Source organism: Pteronotus mesoamericanus, unplaced genomic scaffold (genome assembly GCF_021234165.1).
Source record: "Pteronotus mesoamericanus isolate MK-2021 breed Mesoamerican mustached bat unplaced genomic scaffold, CSHL_Meso_final contig_41, whole genome shotgun sequence".
NCBI classification, from domain to species: Eukaryota; Metazoa; Chordata; class Mammalia; order Chiroptera; family Mormoopidae; genus Pteronotus; species Pteronotus mesoamericanus.
Window position 1 is genome coordinate 8419763 of NW_026555152.1, and position 18762 is coordinate 8438524.

The window sequence follows — 18762 nt, forward strand, 5'->3', positions numbered from 1 at the left end:
AGAAATTTTTCTTATTGAAGTCTTTTTGTGAACTTATGTTTTATTTCTCTCGGGTAAATTTTTAGTAGACTAGCTTAGTCATAAAGTGTGTTGGGCAGTTTCTTAATAATATTAATCTCTTATTGTACCTAATTTATAAATTAAAATTTTGCATAAGTATGTATATATAGGAAAAAACATAGCATATATAGGGTTCATTAACTATCTATGGTTTCAGACGTCCACTGGGAGTCCTCAAATGTATCCCCTGTGGATCGGGGACTACTGTGTATTGCTTAGAACACATGTTTGAGTTTGGTTAAAATTCCATTGAGTCTCTGAATGTACTAGGGACTAAATAATTTGACTGTATAAGCTTTATTATATTTGTGTATTTGTATTGGAAAGAAAACAAATGTTTAGTGAAATGGAATATGTTTTGTTTGTTTTATTTTAGTTCATTGTTGAATTGTTATCAGTTCCTAGAACAGTGCCTGGCACAGAATAAATATATAATAAATATTTGTTAAATGATTAGCTTAGTTTTATAACTCCATCATTCTTGAAACTGACTTCATAGTTTTTATTAAATGCAGTTAATTTACTGTAAGTTAGAAAATATCTTCACCTTCTGTAATACAGTAATGGTATCGTTTTACTTCTACATCTGCTTTTCATGGAAATGATTTGTACTCATGTGGTATAGGCTTGGGGCATGTGATTTTTTAAAAACATTTTTTTTTTAAAGATTTTATTTATTTACTTTTAGAGATAGGGGAAGGGAGCGAGAAAGAGCCTGGAGAGAAACATCAATGTGAGAGAGCTACATCAGTCGGTTGCCTCTCATACATCCCTAGCTGGGAACACAACCCTGGCCCACAGTCCAGGCGTGTGCCCTGACTGGGAATCAAACCAGTGACCTTCCAGCTTGCAGGCTGGCATTCAATCCACTGAGCCACACCAGCCAGGGCTGGGGCATTTGATTTGATGTGGTTTCTCATGTTGAATGATAAAATGTAGGTTTAAAAAAAAATGTACTTACAGTTTTAAACTGCCATATCACATATAGTTCTTTCATAACAATACATAGTGATGATACAGAGTGACTTATTTTGAATTGAATGCAGTTAAGACAATTCAAGGTCTTGAAAGACAATTTATTTTTTGAAATGGCCGTATTATAGGAGTCCTGTAACTTAAAAAACCTAAGAGAAAGTTTATTGTTTTTCTCTAACCTCTTGTTTTTTAGAGCCTTAGAACTTGGCTTTGTACTTTTGGGGATGTGATGAAACAAATTCGGATTTTTTTAAATTGAGAATGAAAAAATTATTTTTGGAATGTTTATGGTATTTGTCAGATTTTTAAAAAGTCAGGTTTATTGAGGTACAGTTCACACTCAGTAAAATTCACCCATTTTAGATGTATAGTTATTTGAAATTTTTTTAAAGTTTCTTTTTACAGCCAGGGGAAGGGAGGGAGAGAAACATTGATGTGTGAGAGAAGCATTGATTGGTCGCTTCTCACATGCCCTCAGTGGGGACCTAGCCTGCAACCCAGGTATGTGCCCTGACTGGGAGTCAAACAGGAGATCTTTTGGTTCCCAGGCTGGCACTCACTCAACTGAGCCATATCAGTCAGAGCTCTTTGAATTTTGACAAACATTGTTGAAGGATTTTCAGTGGCTATCATGGACTTGATACCTAGTAGAAAGGCCTATTGCAACCACTCAGCAAATAACGCTTTGCATCTTTATCACTTTGGAAATCTTTACAGGAAGCTTCCCATTGGGTATTTTCCCATGGGTAAATGAAACCAGCAGTGTGTGGTAGGCTTTCATCAGGTTTCTTACCACATGAGAAGACTTGCCTGTCTTCTTCTCAGTAAAGTTGGTCAGTGGATTGGGGACAGTAAGTTAGAACAGGTTCCATATGATTTTCCTCAAAAGTTGGCCTACTTTATGCTAGGGAAAAAAAAAAGTAGTGTAAATGATGCAAAGTGTCATCTTTCTTTATGTCTTTAAAATATACTGCTGTTTGATTTGAAATGTTTTTGTAAAAGTAGTTAAGATTTTATGAACAGAAGTCTTGAGAATGTGTCTTAAAAATCTAGATGTTCCTTCTCAGTTACCAATTATATAATTAAAAAATTTTTAATTTGTTGTTTGAAAGAGAGAAAGAAAAACATCGATTTGTTCCACTTATTTATGTAGTCATTGGCTGATTCTTGCATGTGCCCTGATCAGGGGTCAGAATTGCAACCACGGTGTATGGGGACGACACTAAGCAACTGAACTACATGGCCAGGGCAACTGTACCATTTTTTTAAAAGAGCTATATCAGTATCATACATTGGGAACTTTTCCCATTTTATCAGTTAAATATTTTTTTCTGTTGTCAGTTTTGTTTTATTGACCTTTTTCTACTCATAATTGTTCTGAGTGGGAAGAATTCCAATTTTAATCAGTTTTATTATTTCTGGTGTATAGCAAGTCTTCATGATTTCCACTACCATTTCTTAATATTTTCAACATTGTTCTAAAGTACAAGGTGCTATCGTACATTTGAGAACAGCTTATGGTTCAAACATAGGAAGTTGTGGATGAGAGCAATGACTTGGGTGTTGGGGAGACTATGTTGATTAGATCAGGGGGTCCCGAACCTCTGGGCCATGGACCGGTATTGGTCTAGGCCTGTTAGGAACTGGGCTGCACAGGAGAAGGTGAGTTTGAATGTAATACTCTTGAAGCATCCTGAAAACTTCCTCCTGAACACCGCTGGGTGGAAAAATTGTCTTGCATGAAAATGGTCCCTGATGCCAAAAAGGTTGGGGACTGCTGGGTTAGATAGATTAGTTTGCCACTTACTAACATAGTTAACTCAGGCAAGTTATTTATAACTTCTCTGGGTCTTTTGTCATTTCCAAAATGGAGGAAATCTATCTTCTAGGATTGTTGTGAGGATTAAAGAGATAATCCATGGGAAATGTTCTTTGTGTGTAGTAAGCACTCAGTGGATGTTGGCTGTTTTTCTCCTCCTCCTCCTCCTCATTCAGTAAAAATTTTTGAGCTCCTCCTTTGCGTCCGAAGCCATGCTTGGTGTTGTGGATAGAAATATTACTTCTAAAGAAGGATTCCTGACCCTAAGAAGTTTTCACAGTTCAGGAGGGGAATACAGATGCTTTTTTTATTTTTAAAAAAAATATTTCAAGGATCGGGTATTACAGATGAATCCCAAACTGCTTTTACAAATAGATTCTTAGATTTTAAGAGAAGACATCCCAGTTCAGAATATTTTGAATGTCAGTAGATAGGGTTTTCTGAGTCAGTAAACTTTTTTAGGATTTGTTTTGAAGGAAAAGATTGACCTGAAGATTTAAGTTTAATATAGGAAAATGTTATCTTAAATGATAAAGAGTTGCTGTCTTTGAATAAACAAACAAATGATCCATTCATTGTATATTATAGAAAAAAATCAAAGTTTTCAGTACAGATAAGTTTAGAGAGATTTATTATGACATGTTTTAAAATTTTTTTTCTACTTTCAAAATATTCCTAGACTATATTTTTTATTGGTGCTTCTGCAAATGATTTTGCAGTCTTTTTAAAAAAGATTTTTATCTGTGTATTTTTAGAGAGGGGGAAGGTAGGGAGAAAGAAAGAATGAAAAACATCAATCTGTGGGAGATAAACCAACTGGTTGCCTCTTGCACATCCCTAACTGGGGACCTGGTCCGCATCCCAGGCATGTACCCTGACCAGGAACTGAACTGGAGACCTTTTGGTTTACAGGCCGGTGCTCAAGTCCACTGAGCCTACACCAGCCAGGGCTGATTTTGTAGTTTTGAAATGATAAATAACAACTAAATTGTAGGCAAGGTTCAGTGAGGACATTATTCAGATATGTCAAAGGTGCTGTAATTTGAGCACTGGACCTTTTACATATCCTTGGCTGCCCTTGGCCAATACCATATGACTTTATATAAGACTGGCTCTTGGTATTTAAATTGAGTATACAGATTTTTATTGAGTTGTACACTTGAAAACCTATATGGCTTTATTAACCAGTGTCACCCCAGTAAAATCAGTATCATATATTTGATTTTTTTATTTCCTGTTTTGAATAGATAATACATGGTACAAAATTCCAAAGATATAAAAATGTATATAATAAAATCTCTCCCACTCCTGCCCCTAGCCATCTCTACCCTCCCTTATTTTTTTCCTTTTATAAAAGTGGTAGCATACTACATAATGTGGACAAAGATTTATGAATCCAAGACATTAGAAGTAGCCTAAATGTTTAATATTAGAAAACTAGTTTAATAAGTTACAGCGGAAGCATAAAGTAGACATATGTAATTATTGTAATATTTACAAAAGCTGTTTAATAATTTGAGTATCCGTGTGATGGCCTTTATTACAAATGTTACAAGTATGACTAGGATGGACTCTTGTCAGTGGACTCACTAGAACAGGATGTTTTTCCTTTGGGGCCATAGGTGTGTTGCTAACTTTCACTTTTCTTCTTGATGTGTTTTGCTTTCTGGTGTTTGAGGATGCTGTAGTTTGTATACATTATATACTGATCTGACACGAAGGGGACATAAAATGCGCACAGAAGCTTTGAAGATCTAGAAGCATCAAGGAATGGTCTGTAGGCCAGGCTAATTCATTCTTTTCTATTGGATGATTATTTTGGCTCCTGGAGTGTTTTTCTCATGGTGTCCAAATCCACTAAATAATGGCATTTACTAATGTCATTATATCTGGATGGCTATTCTAGGTTCTGGTCAGTCTTGTTAGTAGGAACAACCTAGGTGGCCAGCGGTCCCTCTGCAAAATGTTTTCGTAACTGGCTCCTGAACTCTGATGGAATGGACAGAAGCTAGAAAATCGATACCACTCTATTCCTACATAGACATGAACAGGCTGGCCTTCTGGGACATTGTGGATGATTGGGTCTGTAGCAATTCAGTAAAGTTCTCAGTACAAATCTATGGGCCCATGATAGCCTTTGAACAGTGACACGGAGAGAGTGACACGGTAAGAGTCCAAACAGCTAGAGTGTTCCTAACACCAGCTAATTTGAATGTACAGCATAATGTTTCAGGTGGTGTCACTGAAACATGAAGTGGTAACATTTTTGAAGTGCAGAAAGGGCCGCAGAACCACAGAGATATATAAATGGATACAGAGGAAAAAGAAATCTTTCTCCTTTGTGAGGCTGAAGAAAATTATAAACCAAATATACACATTGGAGCCAAAGCGTAAGCCAATAAGGGTAGCCTAAATTGTGAAAATAAAATCTTTGCAGTAGCTATTCCATAAGAGAAGTCAGTGGTAAGAACAGGAGAGACAAAGCAAAGACTACATTAAAATTCGGAAATCCATTAATTAAGTAGAAATGCTAGGGTTGTGTACTGTAAAGATCAGGTCCATGTGGAGTACAGACATTATATACAAAACAATGTTGAATGGTGCAGTCACCAACTTCCCATAATAGTAGCTGTTGATGACTACCAGAGGCAGCAGAAATTCTGACAGGTACTGTGTAATAGAAACATTAATAAATGAGAAGAAAGGAGTGTTAAGAATCTGAGGGGATCAGGGAAATTAATTTCTGTTGCTGCACTTATTCTTGAAGTGAGTAGTAATTCTTCATTTATTTGGTAAATATTTACTGAATGCTCCTACTATGTGCTAGTTGCTATTTTAGGTGCTGGGAATATAGAAGTAGGGAAGATAAGTTCCCTGGCTGGTGTGGCTCAGTGGGTTGAGCACCAGCCTGTGAACCAAAAGGTTAACAGTTTGATTCCTGGTCAGGGCACATGCCTGGGTTGTGTTCCAGGTTTGTGTCAGGGTATGTGTAAGGCAGCCAATTGGTATCTTTCTCACACATGGAAGTTTCTCTCCCTCTCTTTTTCCTCCTTCTCTCCTCTGAAAATAAAATCTTAAAAAAAAAAAAAAAAAAAAGACAGGTAACGTCCCTTTTCTCAGGAGGACTCGGACAATTAGAAGATAGTACTTTTTACTGAAATGAACAATTAGAGGAGGAAGGTTTGGTGGGATAATGATGAGTTTTATTTTGTTAAGTTTGAGATGACAGACATCCACAGAGATAGAGATTTTATACTTGGTCATAAGATATAGTAGCATTCTGGAGTTCAGTGAGAGGTTAGGGCCAGAGTTAAATATTTGGGAATCATTGACATGTATCCTCTGGATTTGGTAATAAGGATTTCATTGGTATTACCTTGTCAGGTATGATCTCTCAGAGGGAATAGAAGCTAGATTGTAGAGAGGTATGAAGTGAGAGATGGAATCAGAATGTAAGGTTTTGGAGTAAAAGTGGCAGCTATAGAATCCTCTTTGAGAACTTATGAAAAGGCATGTAGAAAAATGGTTGTTAGGGCTAGACTTGAGTTTTGGTTTTATACTTGCCTGGATGCAGTTATTTGAGTACCTTCTGTTAAGATATTTTATATACCTTACACAGTCCTCTTTGAAACATTGAGGTAGATATTTTTCCTCTTGTGACATGAGAGAGCTCTGGCTAGGGAAGTTAAGTGACAGTTTAAGAATTTACAAGGCAGTGGAACCTGTATTTGGACTCACTCACTTTGACACCATGTACAGGGGGCACTTTTCATTATACCAAAATTTCCCTTGACCTTTTATGAACTTGATCAAATCCCATTTACCTTAAAGTTTTTGAAAGGAGTACAGGATGAAAGATGTGTAAATTCTTTCTATGCTCTAAATTGTCATGGATTCCTTGGGAGAATCAACTTGATTTCCTCTTGTAAAGTGAAAAATTTTAGTAGGTAACAATACAACTCAAATAGCTAAATTGTTGACAACTTAACCCAAAAGGTACCTCAGCCCAGTTAATAAACATTTATGCAGGTTCTGGACAAAGTAGCTCAGTTGGTTAGTGTGTCATCCTGATATGCCAAGATTGCACTTGGATCTGCAGTCAGGGCACATACAGGAAACAACCAAAGAACGCATAAATAAGTGGGACACAAATCGGTGTGCGCGCGCGCGCGCTCTCTCTCTCTCTCACTCAGACTTGGCATCACATATCACGTGGTCATAATTATAAAGAGTATTTAAAAAATCTAACCCTGAATTTCTTACTCTAGATAGGATATGAAGGAATTTGGCAGAGCCCAGAAAGACCCCGGGAAATGAGCGGAAATTAGAAAATGAATCCTTTATGGAAAAGTAAATGAGTAAGAATTCTTGAATCTGGATTAATCAAACTTGAATTAAATAGTGATTTGCAGGAAACCAATGGATACCATAATTGTCTGGAGAACTGAACAAAACAGATGAACAAAACTCTTCTTTTGACAGAGTCACGTTGGTTAAACATTTGAAGAAGCCGTTGTAGGTCCCCATTGCTGGAGATGTTTCACAATATTTTGAAAGACTGAATGGTTTTCATTTGGTACTATAAATAATTGAACCCATCACATATTTCAAAATCTTTATGTATTGGGTTCAGTTTTTTATATTATTTAATGAAAGAAGGCTAAGTATTGATTATGTAGATTTTGTTATTTTTCATACTTTCCCTGTTATATGATTATGAGCTAGGGCTTCAGCCATTTATTTGAAAAATTATTTAAATTGATTTTTAGAGAGAGAAACATTGATTTATTGTTTCACTTATTTATGCATTCATTGGTTGTTTCTTCTATGTACCCTGATTGGGGATTGAACCCACTACCACAGCATATCAGGGTGACACTCTAACCAGCTGACCTACCTGGCTAGGGTCAGCCATGTATTTTAAAAGTTAAATTTATCTTTTGCTGGTGGTTGTTTTTTTGTTTTTTTAGTATCATGTGGATGCCTTTCTTTTTTTTAAAGCAAAAACATGCCCTGGCTGGTGCGGCTCTGTGGATTGAGTACTGGCTTGTGAATTGAAAGGTCACAGGTTCGATTCCCAGTCAGGGCACATGCCTGGGTTGTGGGCCAGGTCCTCAGTTAAGGGTATGCGAGAGGCAGTCTATTGGTGTATCTCTCGCACTTAGATGTTTCTCTTCCTCTCTTTCTCCCTTCCTCTCTCTAAAAATAAAAATAAATCTTTAAAAACAAAGAGAAATGCGGAAATTTTAAGATGTCATGACATTAAGTTGACTTTTTAAAAATACTTGTCATTAGTTTTTGCTGTGATCAGAGACTTCAGAATCTTCAGATGTGACTACCAGTATTTGAACTTGATGTTTAGGCTTTCTCATTAGTGATCCTGTTCTACCACCAACCTCACAGGACATGATTTCAATTTATTTTTGGTGCTTCGTCTCTATTAGCTTATTTAGTCCTCACAATCATGTTTGAAGTAGAGATTGTTATTAACTCTTAAAAATTAGGTTACCATCTACCATCACCTTTGAGGTTGTTAAAAATTAGGGCATTGCCCTGGCTGATATGGTTTAGTGAGTTGAGCACTGGCCTGCGAACCTAAAGGTCACTGGTTTGATTCCCAGTCAGGGCACATGCCTGGGTTATGGGCCAGGTCCCCGGTAGGGGGCATGTGAGAGGCAACCAATCAATGTATTGCTTACCATTGATGTTTCTCTCCCTTTCAGAATTTCTCCTTCCCTTCCCTCCTCTCTAGAAATGAATAAATTAAAAAAAAAAACAAACCTAAAAGAAGAAATTAGGGCATTAAGTCTTAAAATTCTAAGGGCCTGCGGTGTCATGTCTCTTTGTATTGGTTGGTACACAGTGAGTGGAAATACACTAGTAGTTTAAGTCTAGTGGCATCACTTTCTAGGTCTATAATTAGATTATTATTCACTGGCAGAGGATAGGCTGCAAAATATGTTCCATGGTTTTATTGGCTTCCTTGAAGGTGAATGTAGCCAATTTCAAGGTGACTTGAAAGTTGTATACTGAAATTAATTGAGTGTAGCCTATTGTTCCACACTCAAGTTTACATTTGAAATTGGTACATGGTTAATGAGATTTCTGGTATCAAGTTCATGCTTTTCCTTGGATGGAAACCTGAGTGGTGCAAAATGTTCTAACGGTAGTGTCGGTATGTTGTGTCCTTCATTACCTTTTCTTTTAGACTTCAGTGTGAAGTAAAAATATAGTGGATACAAATCTGAACTAATAATGGAATAGGATTAGTTTTAGGAATGGAATAGTTTATATCAGTAATGGGACCAGCAAGGATATGAAATGCACTTTTTTTTTTTTAGTATTATCTACTTTTTTCTTTTCTTAATCATTATGAGAGTAAGTACTAGATGTGTTATCCTGACTGGCTTAAGTCTTTAGAGAATCTTGCTGGAAGATTTTTATTATATTTTAACTAATAAGGAAAGGAGTAGTGTCAACGGTACAGTAATGGGGAGAGGGGTCCTCTGGGTTAGTAGAATGTTGTTTCTTGCTTGTTAAACAGCATTTATACTCTGAGAACTTTGGGTACTTTTTGTGTGTTTCTGAGTGTATTTTTTACATCAGTAAAAAGTTTACTAGACAAAAAAGCAGAATAGTTAGTACTAGAATATATTTTACTGAAATGCAGCCTTCATTATCTTACTTCACAGTTCTTAAAATCTTTAAGATTTTAAAGATCTTTTTTCTTTATTGTATCAGCTGTGGACTCCATGGGATTTAAACGGAGCATGTTTTTTGGAAGTACATTTCTATCCCCTTTATCCACCAATTTTCAGTGTTACTTACTTTTTATTTTCATTTATTCCCCAAATAAGAATTAATGAAGTGAGCTTTTCTTTGCTAATATTAATCATCTATTAATAAAATTATAGAAGTAGCACCAGGAGTGAGACTGACTGGATTAAAATTCTAGCTCTCCAATTACTACTAGTTGGCATTAGTTACTCAAACTGTGTCTTGCTTTACTTTCTCAACTGTAAAATTGGGATTCTGATAGTACCCATTTCATACGTAGTGCTTAACATATAATAAGCACTAAATATATTCTAGATGCCCATACTATCTTTTTTGGTGATAAAGTGTACATATCATGAAGTTTATAATTTTGATCATTTTTCTTTTTTATTGAATATATTGGGGTGACATTGGTTAATAAAATTATAGGTTTTGGGTGTACATTCTATAATACATCATCTGTATATTGTATTGTGTGTTCACCCCCCCCCCCAAGTCAAGTCTCCTTTCATCACCATTTATTCCCCCTTTACTTTTCTGCCTCTCCCAATTTTGACCATTTTTAACTTTACAATGTGTTGTTTCCACATTTTGACTATTGGGAATATTAGTGCACAAGTATCTGAGTCCCTGCTTTCAGTTAGTTTGGGGATATACCTAGGAGTGGAATTGCTGAGTTATGATAATTCTGTGTTTAACTTTTTGATGAACCTATTATTGTTTTAATCATCTTCATTGCAGTCATCAGTAAGATACACCACTTTTTTTGGAAATTGTTTTTAGTACCCAGGTGTTGTTGGCATTGTGGTATTCATGTTTTATTGGGAAATTATGTGCATGATCTTTTACTCCTTGTATTGAAGTTTTTGGTGTGGAATATTATATATAATACTGTGAAGCTGGACTTGTATGTTCTGTTTTTCTTTAATTAAACTTCATTTTGATCTACTTGCAGTTTTAACAGCAGTTCTAAGAAATAACAGAGGTCCCCCATTAACCTTGCCTGTTTTCTCTCAGTGGTCTAATTTTGCAAACCATATATAGTACAGCCATAATGTTGACATTGATATAGTCAAGATACAAAACAATGCTATTATCCTAGCACCCTTTGATGGTGTAACCATACCTACTTCCCTCTCTCTGACATACGTTTCTCCCATACCTTTCTTAATTCTTGACTACCACTAATCTGTTCTCCATTTCTATATTTTTTATTGTTTTAAGAATGTTATACTTTCATGCTGTATGAACTCCTAATGAAACCCATTAGAGTATAATGGACTATAATAGAAAGTATATGAACGTGCTATAAAAGCTTTCAGCTTTTTACTGTTGAGTATGATGTTAGGTGCAGGCTTGTCATATATGACCTTTATTATGTTAGGGCACATTTTCTAAGCTTGAGAGTTTTATCATGAAAGGATTTTGAACTTTGTTAAGTGCCTTTTTTGCATCTCTTAAGATGATCTTATGTTTATATGAATGATGATCACATTCTGTTAATGTACATCACATTTATTGATTTGCGCATGTTGAACCGTCTTTGCATGCATAACTGCAGCTGATCATGGGATACGATCCCTTTAATGTGCCATGTAATTAAGTTTGCTAAGTGTTTTGTTGAGGATTTTTGCATCTATGTTCGTCAGGGATGTTAACCCATAATTCTTTCCTTAGTGTCCTTGTATGGCTTTGGTATCAAGATAATGCTGGCTTTATAAAATGATTTTCCTCTGATTTTTTTGGCAGAGTTTGAGAAGAATTGGTATTTATTCTTTAAATGTTTGGTAGAATTCATCAGTGAAGCCATTTGATTGTGGGCTTTTTGGAGGGGTTGGAAGATTTTGGTTACTGTTTCAGTCTCCCCTTACTTGTTATTGGTCTCTTTATATTTTCTGTTTCTTCATGATTTAGTCTTGGTATGGTATATGTTTCTGGGAATTTATCCATTTCTTTTAGGTTATCCAATTTGTTGGTGAGTAATTGTTCATAGTAGTCTCGTGTGATCCTTTTTATTTCTGTGGTATCAGTTATTGCTGCTTTCAAGGTTTGCTCCTTGTCTTTTGAAAGTTTGCTTATAGTGTGTGTTGGTGTGTGTCTCTGAATTCATCTTACATGTAGTTTTTTGAGCTTCCTACATGTTTATATCTAGGTCTTTAATTAAAATTGGTAAGACCTATTACTTTACATACTTTTTTTGCGGCTTTTTCTCTTTCTTTTGGGGTCCCTGTGATGCATTTAAAAAATTTTTTTAAATTACAGTTGACATTCAATATTATTTTATATTATTTCTAGGTCTTCCTATGATGCATATTTTAGTCCGCTGAATGGTGTTACATAGATCCCTTAGACTGTTTTTGCTTTTTTCCCGATCTTTTTTTTTTCCTGTTTCTCAGCCTCAGTAATTTCCATTGTCCTGTCCTTAAGTCCACCAATTCTTTATTTTTCCTGTTCTAATCTTCCTTTGAATCCCATTAGTGAATTTTTCATTTCAGTTATTATACTTTCCATCTCCAGAGTTTCTTCTTGGTTTCTTTTTAAGGTTTTCTGTCTCTACTGGTATTTCCATTTTGTTCATACATTGTTTTCTTGGCTTCTCCACATCCACATCTTTAGTTCTTTGAGCATCTTTAAGACAGTTGTTTTAAATGAAGTTTTTGACTATACATAAGCCATTCAGTGTTTTTCACAACAGTTTCTGTTGACTTTTTTCCCTTCAAATGGGCCATATTTCCTGTTTGTTTTTGTGGGTGGCTACCAAATTACTTTATTTGAAGGAATGGTACAAATGATAGAATATAAGTGGAGGATTTGGTGCAAGTTATAGAAAAGGAAAAGGTAAGTCCAACATGCATGTACTGCTTGGGTGACCACAGTGGGGCAGGGAGGAAAATCACCCCCCTGTCTATGGGAAGCTGGCCTAAGGTTGAGCTGTCTTCATTGACTCCCAGGATGTGTTTGCCAGGAAGATACTCTGCTGTGCAGGTTTAAGGGGACCCCGTGGCCTGTGTAATTTGGTTACATTGTCACCCCATTCTTGGATGGATTTCACTTGCTCATTCAGGTAGTGAGTCTCAGTGTAATCATACAGTGAGGGTAATTTTTGTCAGTGCCAGTTTGTGCAAGTCCAGCAGTGACTGATTCACACTTTTTTCCAAGTGTAATGCACTCTCCATTACATTCAGCCTATTCTGCCAGTCACCACACTCTGGTTTCTCGGTATTCTGAAGGAAGGTTCAGCCACCTTGTTCATTCTGCAGCCTCATCAGTTTCTCAGCATGTTCCCTCTCATGAGATTGGTGAAGAAAATATTTGGCAAAGTTTTTCAAAGCCACATTATTGTGGTCGAAGAGGTAAGACATGGACAGGTAGATGTAGGAAGCATAGTGCTCCAGGTTGATCTGGTGATTGATGGTGGCCTCCGAATCGTGGTGGTAGTTGGTGGTAGTTCTGGCACCACCTGTGAGGTAGGCACGGTCGTCCTGGGGGGTGGCTGAGGAAAGGTGACTGCGTGGTGCTGGAATGGTAGCAGGGGGTTTGGGGCAGTGCAGGGCACTGTGAGGAGGTGGTGGAAAGCTGGATTTGGTTGGCTAGCTGGGATGGACATCGAGCGCTGGGTTCTGTCTGGGCACTGTTGAAGGAGGAAACCACAGTGATTTTTGGTGAAGACTGTCATGCCATATTTTCCTGTTTATTTGCATATCTTGTGATTTTTTTTTTTTTTTTTTTTTAAGAATTTCTTTTTAGCCCTGGCTGGTGTGGCTCAGTGGATTGAGTGGCCTCCTGTGAACCAAAGAGTCACTGGTTCGATTCCCAGTCAGGGCGCATGCCTGGGTTGCAGGCCAAGTCCCCAGTATGAAGCGCTCAAGAGGCAACCACACGTTAATGTTTATCTCCCTTTCTTTCTCCCTCCCTTCTCCTCTCTAAAAATAAATAAAATCTTAAAAAAAAAATATTTTTAGAAAGAGGGAAAGGGGAAGAAAGAGGAAGAGAAACATCAGTGTGAGAGAGAAACGTTGAGCAGATACCTGTCATACATGCCCTGATTGGGACTGAACTTGCAACCCTGGCAAGTACCGTGACCTTTTTACTTTGCAAGATGATGCCCAGCCAACTGAACCACACAGTCAAGGCTTGTGATATGTTTTTTTTTTTCCCCCCAGATTTTATTTATTTTTTGGGAGAGAGGGGAAGGGAGAGAGAAAGACGGGGAGAAACATTGATGTATGAGAGAAACATGGATCAGTTGCCTCTTGCATGCCCCCAACTGGGGACTTGGCCCACAATTCAGGCATGCACCATGCCTGGGAACTGAACCGGTGACCCTTTGGTGTGCAGTCCGGGGCTCGATCCACTTAACCAAACCAGCTAGGGCATGATGTGTTTTTGAGCACTGGACATTGAATCTAATACTGTGGTAACTCTGGAAATCAGATTCTCCCCTTTCCCCAGGGTTTGTTGGTTATCATTAGTTCTTTTATTGTTACATGCTATCTCTGTACGGAAGTATAAATATAAACTTAATGTCTTCGTACATCTTTTGGGAGCCTCTCTTTGTGTAGTTATTTTGAATGTTCTAGTCTTTAATGTCTGACTCCTAAAAGGGGAAAAGCAGAAAATGAAAGTGGGGGAAAGTTTCTATCCATTAAGGTTTTTGGAAGTCATCTCAGCTGGATGAGGAAGATTTTGCAACAGTAGGGAGAGGTGTAACAGTAATGGCTGCCTTGTTTGTACCTGTGAGATCAGAAGCATCCAGAACATAGGTCCCTATTATTTGGAGGACACGGTTGTTTTAACCACCCTTGCTCCTGCAGGCTGTGTGCAAGTGGCTCCAGGAACAGATGTACTACTGTCTGCCTGGCCGGAGGTGGAAAATGGATGCTGCTACTGTGCTAAGAGCTGAAATTGACCAAATTTAACAATTTACAGTTCCAGTCATCCCCTGAAAGTTGCAAGCTTTTGACAGACTCCACAGGGTCCTAACATTGTTACACATTCTGCCAGTGCAGTTATTAGGTGGGCAGGCAGGTTCCTAAGGTGTTCTATCTGCCATCTTCCCAGAATTCTCTAGTATTTTTAAGACAGGCCTGCTAGTAACAAATTTATTCATTCATATTCTTTCCTCTCCCCCAGCGTTAGAAAGTATTAGAAAGTATTTACCATTTTTGAAAGATAGCTTTTCTCCATGTAAGATGCTTGGTTCACAGTTTTTTTTCCTTTGAGTATGTTATCTGACTGCCTCCTGGCTGCCTCATTGTTTCTGTTCAGAAGTCAACTGCTAATCCTCTGGGGTTCCCTTGTAAATAACTAATTTTCTTGCTATTTCTAGGATTTTCTCATGGTGTTTCACTTTAACATTTTTAATATGAGGTGTCTGTGCCTTTTTTTTTAAGGTTTTATTTATTTTTAGAGAGCGGGGAAGAAAGAGGGAGAGAAACATCAACATAAGAGAGAAACATCAATCTGTTGCCTCTCTCATGCACCCCGACTAGGGACTGAATCCGCAACTCAGGCATATTCCCTGACTGGAAATTGAACCAGTGGCCTTTTGCTTTGTGGAGCAGTGCCCAACCAACAGAGCCATACTGGTCAGGGAAGACCGTCGTTGCTTTTATTCTCGTTGGAATTTATTGAATTTCCTGGGTGTGTGGTTTATTGTTCTGAATAGATTTTCAAAGTTTTCTGACATTATTTCTTTGAGTATTTTATTCTGCTCCTTCCTCTCCTTTTGATGCTTCCATTATGTAGATGTTGGTGTGCTTAATGGTTCTCACATATCTCTGAAGTTCTCATCATTTTAGTCCATTCTTTTTTTCTGTTTTCTGGCTTGCATATTCTCTCATCAGTTCATCTCTAAGTTTGCTTATTCTTTCTTCGGTAGTTTTGTTGAGCCCTTCTGTGATTTTAAAATCTAGTTATACTCTTCAACCCTATTACTTTGCATTTGGTTCTTTTTTTCTAATTGCTTTCTTTATTGATAATTCTCTGATAGGACATTGGTATCATACCTCCCTTCACTTGTTTTTTTTTTTAAATGATTTTATTTTCAGAAGAGAGGGAGAGAAACATTGATGTATGAGAAAAACATCATTCGGATGCCTCTCGCACGCCCCCAACTGGGGATGTGGCTCACAGCCTGTGGCCCTGATAGGGAATTGAACCGGTGACCTTTTAGTTTGCAGGCTGACACTCAATCCACTGAGCCACATTAGACAGGGCCCTTCACTTATTTTTTTCTTTTTCTTTTCTTCCTTTCCTTTTTTGATTGCCTCTCACGTGCTCCCCACTGGGAATCTGGCCTGCAACACAGGGATGTACCCTGACTGGGAATCGAACTGGTGACCCTTCGTTCTCAGGCTGCCACTCAGTCCACTGAGCCACAGCAGCCAGAGCTCTTTTTTTATTTAAAAGAATGAGAGGGAGAGAAACATCAGTGTGTGGTAGCCTCTTGTGAGCCCCCAACTGGAGACCTGGGCCACAACCCAGGCATGTGCCTTGGCTGGGAATTGAACTGGTGAACTTTTGGTTTGCAGGCTGGCACTCAATCTACTGAACCACACCAGCCAGGGCAGGCCCTTCACTTCTTCATGGTTTCCTTTTGTTGTGAGCATGTTTATAATGGCAAATTTAAAATTGTTTCTGGTAAGTCCAATATCTGGTGTCTCTTTACAGGCATTTTATGTTGCCTTTTTATTTTTTCCCACACTTAGTTACAAATGTTTTTCTTGGGATGAGAACTTTTAAGAGTTATTCCCTTAGCTTTTATTTATTCTGGGCTCCTACCAGTTGTTTTATTACATGGTACTCAAATATACAATACAGTATTGTTAACTGTAGTTAATATGCTGTACATTGTATCCGTAGGACTTATTTATTTTATAACTGGACGTTTGTACCTTTTGATCATCTTTGTTGCCTGTTTTTATTTTCTCCCAGTGTATGGATATACTTTCCTGTTTCTTTGCATGCCTCCTCATATTTTGTTGGATACTGGACATTTTAGATAATGATATATTGTAGTAACTGTAGGTATTGGCCCCCCTTCTCCAGGGATTGTTATTACTCTTTGTTTGCTTATTTGTTTAATGAATAACTGGATTGTTTTAATAAAGTCTGCCCAGGATTTAGTTTCTGATACCGTTTCTCAGGGAGATATTATTTTAGATATGCCCATAGTCAGGGTGAGATGATAATGTTTTTAGTTGGGCTCTCATGTTCTTTCCCTGACTATACCTAGCTGTTGAACTCCAATAATTAATTGTCAGCTGATTGTTATATTGATTTTTAAGAATGCCTTGGGCCATAGATTGTTCTGTAGATTAATACCATGAAATTCTGGATGCTTTGAAGGACTAGTTTACGAAGTTAGCATTTAATATTTGTTCCGACACCAGGAGGGACCAGCTGTTTTACTCTCTAGTGCTCTTTTGCAAACTAACCTGCTTAAGTTTAGCTTTTTTCTTGGTTCTTCTCCCGATTGCTGTTTACCACAATATCCACCTTTCTTTAAAATACCTTTGACTTGAGCTTCACCCTGTTTTCCAAATAAAGTTGGGTCCTTTGGGAAGAAATTAGATGTTACTGTGCCTACCTTCTTCTCCCCTCACCCTCCCGCAAAAATCTCTAAATAATGGCTCAAGAGATGGGAGAATGGGAGCACTGACAAGTGTCTTTGAGTGACAGCTCCATTTTAGGAGGTGAGTTCTTGGAGGGTAGTGGGCAAAGGCCACAGGACCTCTCTGCTTGCTTCTCCTAGCATAGAACCACCAATTCTTGAGCTGGATCAAGAATGATCAATACCCTAGAATTCTCAGCATATGGTGGTCAGGGGAGTGCCTCAGTTCCACAAATGGGGCTGATAGGAAGAAGGGAGCCCCTACTTCTAAAATGTGCTTTTTTGGGACTTAGTGTCACCAACAGATAGCTGAGACAGATTGAGAAATACTGACAGTACACATTTTATGGGGAAGAAACCCCTCTGTCTGGGTCCTGGGGTCAGAGAGAGCCCTGTGATTTTGGCAGCAAGGGTCTGGTCTGTAGTCTCTGCTTCTTGGGCTTAGGAGGGGTATAAGAAGGAGAGAGATCTGGGTTCATCCTTTTTTTTTTTTTTTAAGATTTTGTTTATTTATTTTCAGAGAGAGAGGAAGGGAAGGAGAGAAACATCAGTGTGTGGTTGCATCTTGAACCCCTCCAGCCAGGGACCTGGCCCGCAACCCAGGCATGTGCCCTAAATGGGAACTGAACCAGCAACCTTTTGGTTCACAGGCTGGTACTCAATCCAGTGAGCCCCACCAGCCAGGCCTGGGTTCATTCTTGAATGTTTATTTCTTATTCACCTTTAAGACTGTTTCCAGAGGCTTTTAATCATTAAAAAAATACTTTTTATTAGTATCACCGGGGAGCAGATAAAGTTAGAGCTTTATTTGGATAGTAGAGCTCTGCACACTGTCATGGTGGAAGTCAGTCTCCTGCTGTTACTGATTTTCATTTTAGCTCTTCTAATTAGGTTTGTAGTGATATTTCATTGCGGTTTTAATTTGGATTTCCCTGATAGCTAATGATGTTGAATGTGTGTGTGTGTGTGAGATTATTTGCCATGTATGCTCTTTGGTGTGAAATGTCTGTTAATGTTATTTGTTCATTTTCTAGTTGGATTAGTTTTCTTACTATTGAAGTTTGAGAGTTCTTTATATAGTTTAGATAGTAGTTTTTTGTTAGATATGTAATTTACACACACTTTCAGTCTGCAGCTTGTCTTTTCAACTTCTTAGTGTTTGACAGTAAAGTTAACTTTGATGAAGTCCAATTTATCATTTTTTTCCCTATTATGGATCATGCCTTTGGTGTCAAGTCTCAATACTTTTTGCATAGCTGTAGATTCTGAAGATTTTCTCCTGTGTTTTTAAGAAAAGTTTTATAGTTTTGCATTTTATGTTTAAGTTCATGATCCATTTAAAACATTTTTTATTTAATGATTTGAGAGAGAGAGAAACATCTGTTTTGTTGTTCCACTTATTTATGCCTTCATTGGTTGTTTCTTGTATGTGCCCTGATGGGGAACAAACTGCAACCTTGCTGTGTTGAGATGACACTCTAACCAACTTAGCTACTCTCCCAGCGCCATGATCCAT

At 37.7% G+C, this 18762-nt stretch overlaps 1 protein-coding gene and 1 pseudogene across 3 annotated transcripts in view; one reads left to right on the forward strand and one right to left on the reverse strand.

Annotated features, from left to right (window-relative positions):
* The window catches only part of ADIPOR2 (adiponectin receptor 2), a 106426-nt gene that overhangs the window by 37641 nt on the left and 50023 nt on the right, over window positions 1-18762 (forward strand). The window lies entirely within an intron of this gene.
* LOC129073474 (alpha-1,2-mannosyltransferase ALG9-like) lies at window positions 4471-13670 on the reverse strand (annotated as a pseudogene).